This window comes from Penaeus japonicus, unplaced genomic scaffold (genome assembly GCF_977035675.1).
Source record: "Penaeus japonicus unplaced genomic scaffold, GWHDUDI00000001_assembly GWHDUDI00000010, whole genome shotgun sequence".
Taxonomy (NCBI): Eukaryota; Metazoa; Arthropoda; class Malacostraca; order Decapoda; family Penaeidae; genus Penaeus; species Penaeus japonicus.
The window spans coordinates 31,766,975-31,771,334 of NW_028234412.1; positions in this window are offsets into that span (position 1 = coordinate 31,766,975).

Below are 4,360 nucleotides of genomic sequence, written 5' to 3' on the forward strand. Positions count from 1 at the left end.
TCAGCAATTGACAGCGACGGGGTTACGACTTAGTAGATTTACCATCCCCCTCCTTCATACCATCACTCGGAAATCGGAAAGGAAAGTAATTGGCTGAACCAACGAAGGAAGGAAAGTGTTAAAAAGGGGAGCTAGCTGAGGAAAATGAAATTAGATCACTTATTGTTATATTATTGTTGGATTTATTGGGACGATATCAAACCAGCGTCACACAGCTAAAGAAATGGTTCTTTGTGTCATTAAGCTAATGACAGACAGATTATTCAGAAAAATACATAAAGAGATTGTGGTGTAAAGTGCGGATGAAGAGATCTGTATGGAGAATGAGAGGGATTCTCGAAAAAAAATTTGCAGGAGAACTAAGATGGCAGCTAGCTTTTCAGGTTAGCTGTTTATAAAGTTCCACTACTGATGACACAGTGGTATATAATTCGCCAAGGATGAGAAGTGTCATTGTTATTCTAACGGACATATGGAAAACAATAGGCTCTCAGACGCATCTGCTCTGCGACCTCCCCTGTGAATAGCACGACATTGCAAGAAAATATTGGTTTGACTCCTTGAGCACCTGGCGTCGTGATCACCAGTACGTGTCTTTTTTTCTTTTTCAATAAGTTAAATATATTCCTAATTTATACTCTTACGATTTTAAATTGAGTCATTGGGCGGTGTCTTTCACTCAGATACTAAGTAATTCACAACACCATGCACAGTTCAGTTCAGTTCAGAGAGATTTGCGAAGGCTTTCCTTCGCCTCAAACACACATATATATATATATATATTCATAATACAGATGACCTTCCAGTGGTTATCGCCAGATTTGTAAGCAATGGGGGTTTCCTCGGAGCTCAAGTTCTTTCTTCTTTCTGTTATACTCCCTTCGCTTCTTGGCCTCAGCGGTAATATCATTTTTATTTTGTTTTCACGTTAATGTTCAGGTTTTCGTCAGTTTACTACAGACATTACATTATAGGCCAGGAGACCACTTTGTAAAAGCCCTGCCTTTAACATTTATTATCATTATTTTTTCGTTTTTCACTAGTGTTTATAATATATTTCGAACTTTCATCTAAATCAGGGATATTAACCTGCTGGTTTCTATTATCTATAATCTTCTATCAAGTTGTTAACATATATCATGTGTTATGTATGTATTTGTTTCCGGGAAAAAATAGTAAGATTACATCTGATGCTCTTTTAGTATATGATCACATACAACCTTCAACATCGTCAAGGTTTGACTTTTTGAATAGTTTCCCCTTGAAAAGAATTAAAGAAAACGTACTCAGTTACTTTTTGTAATATTTTGCATGAGAAACTGAGATGTTTTGTGGTCTTGATAGAATGGTTTACGTTATTTATACTTTGCACACGTTATAAACTGTACAAGTCAAACAATTACTGATGTTGCGTTCATGAAAGAACAGGATTTTTTTTTTAAATCTAAATCTTCATCAACAACTTGTACTTTTCCTTCGAAATTGTCTTTTCCCTCATCCTCCCCATTCATTTTCGCCTAATTCTTCTCATTTTCCCTCCTCTGTTACTACTGTTAATACTGCTATCTTAACCACTGTTACCTTTACTAATAACAGCCACTTTGATAATGATGGTGTTAAGGAATCTGAACAATAATGATAATCATTACAATAATAATGATATTGGTTATGATGATAGTAATGACAATAATAATGTTGGTAATTAAAAAAATATAATCATAATCATAGTAATAAAACTATAATAATAATGATATTGATGATTAATGATAAGGATAAGGATTATGTTATCGCTATGCTGTTACCAATATAATATTTATTATCATCAGCATTATCAACACTAATATCAGGATTATTTTCATTATTGTTATAGATATCACCATCATCGCCACCATAGTCATCATCATCTCCAACATGATTGGTACCTTATCTTCCCCTTCTTTTCATAGCATTAAAACTACTTAGGTAAGAATCTGCTGATCTACAAATCAAGTCAAATATTACCATAAGATTATTTGCCTGTTCTGCATAATGCATGTTATTGTGAAAAACACGGAAGAGAAGACGAGTGAAATATAAAGAAAACTCATTGGATAATTAGATTATTTAAATCAAAATAATATAATAAGTTTCCTCTTTTGTTTTAAGTTGTACAAAAAAAAAAAATCTAATAGTGCTTTAACTACTCGTATATATTAAAACTTCATTACTGACATTTGCAAAATCTGATGTATCATTCTAGCCGATGGAGAGAGCAGATATCTATAGAGTTATTCTAACCATCAACATTGAACTATATTTCCTACCATTTTATATCTATGTCCATCGCTCACTTCTATTAACGTGTAGAGAAGAGAGAGAGAAGATAACTTTAACATTTTGTGAACAAGGATGTGATCTTGTGTGTGTGTGTGTGTGTGTGTGTGTGTGTGTGTGTGTGTGTGTGTGTGTGTGTGTGTGTGTGTGTGTGTGTGTGTGTGTGTGTGTGTGTGTACGTGTGTGTGTGTGTGTGTGTACGTGGGAGGGTGGATGGGTGGGAGTGTGTTTGTGTGTAGTCTTTCGTGAAAGAATTTACCAAATTCTTATGGAATTCGTCTGTTATTGTTATTTACAATTTATGTCTCTAGTGGAATAATGATGAAGTAAGTAAAATGTTCAAATCTCTATATGAATCTAAATACAGACCTCATAATAACCATAAGATTTATTACGTTTGATATCATTATGAGCGAGAATACAAATAACTTGAATTATTATACTTGCAAACCTTAAGATGATTGAAAGAAGAAACAGGCAGAGAGAGAGAGAAGTGGAAATAGGGAGGGAGGGAAGGAGAGCGAGAGAGAAAATGAAAGAGACAGAATGGGGAAAGAAAGTAAAATAGACAAAAGTCTGAAATTAAGAAAGTATATATATATATATATATATATATATATATATATATATATATATATATATATATATATATATATATATATGTGTGTGTGTGTGTGTGTGTGTGTGTGTGTGTGTGTGTGTGTGTGTGTGTATGTATATATTTATTATATATATATATATTTTATGTATATTATATATATATATATATATATATATATATATATATATATATATATATATATGTGTGTGTGTGTGTGTGTGTGTGTGTGTGTGTGTGTGTGTGTGTGTGTTTGTGTATGTGTACATATATAAAATGTATATATAATACATTTATATAAATATGTATATACATATATATGAATACATCAATATGCATATATATATTATATATATACATATACATACACACACACACATATATATATACATTAGATATACATACATATATATATACACATATATACATATATGTGTATATATACATAGGAATGCTCTTTTGTTTCCGTTTTCAAAAGTTTTATTTCTCAAATTGATATCAGAAACAAAGGTTTTAAGCCAAAGACTTTGATTATCTTTTATTATTTTTCTAAAAGTCCTCAGTACTGTTAAATATATATACTGATACTGTGTATACTCCAGCAAAAAGGGACTTCATTATCTGAAATTTTGTTAATAATAATCCGTATCAGATGTATAAGTGTATATGTATACATATGTATATCTATATAGAGCTAAAAAAGTAAATATTGGTGTTGGGTATGATTAAAGAAGTCCTATAAATCAGGTCTGATTTATCCAAGTCGTCAGTAAATTTAATGTGTTACGGATGTTCCTTGTGCTTTAGAGCTTGAAGAGACAAACTTGTTCCTGTGATTCCTATCTCATAGCGATCAGTATTGTGTGATGTATTATATGTATCCTCTTATCGATTTTCCTTAATATTTAGCTATCTATCAGTACTCTTACTGGCACTGTTTTATTAGAATTAGTCATACATTTACTCTGATAATGATAATCACAACAGTAATCATGATGATTGTAATAATGGTGAGAATGGTATCAATTGATGACAAGTATCATGATTATGTTATCACTTTACTATTATTGATATGATGATTATTATCATTAATATTATCAACATTAATAATATGATTATTTTCATTATGCATATCCCCTTCATAACCACCATAGTCACCATCATCAACGTCAGCAACATGATTGTTACCTTATCTTTCCCCTCCTTTCATATCATCAAAAAACTACTTGGGTAAGAATTTGCAGATTAAAAAAAAAAAAAAAATATATATATATATATAATTGTCTATTTTGTATATTACATGTTATTGTGAAGAAAACATGGAAGAGAAAAAGATGAGAGAAATATAAAGAATTTCCATTGGTTATTTTATACTGTATATCAGATAAGTGATCTAATAAACACTTAGTCTGTTGACGTTAACTGTATATTAGTAAATTAATTTCAGAT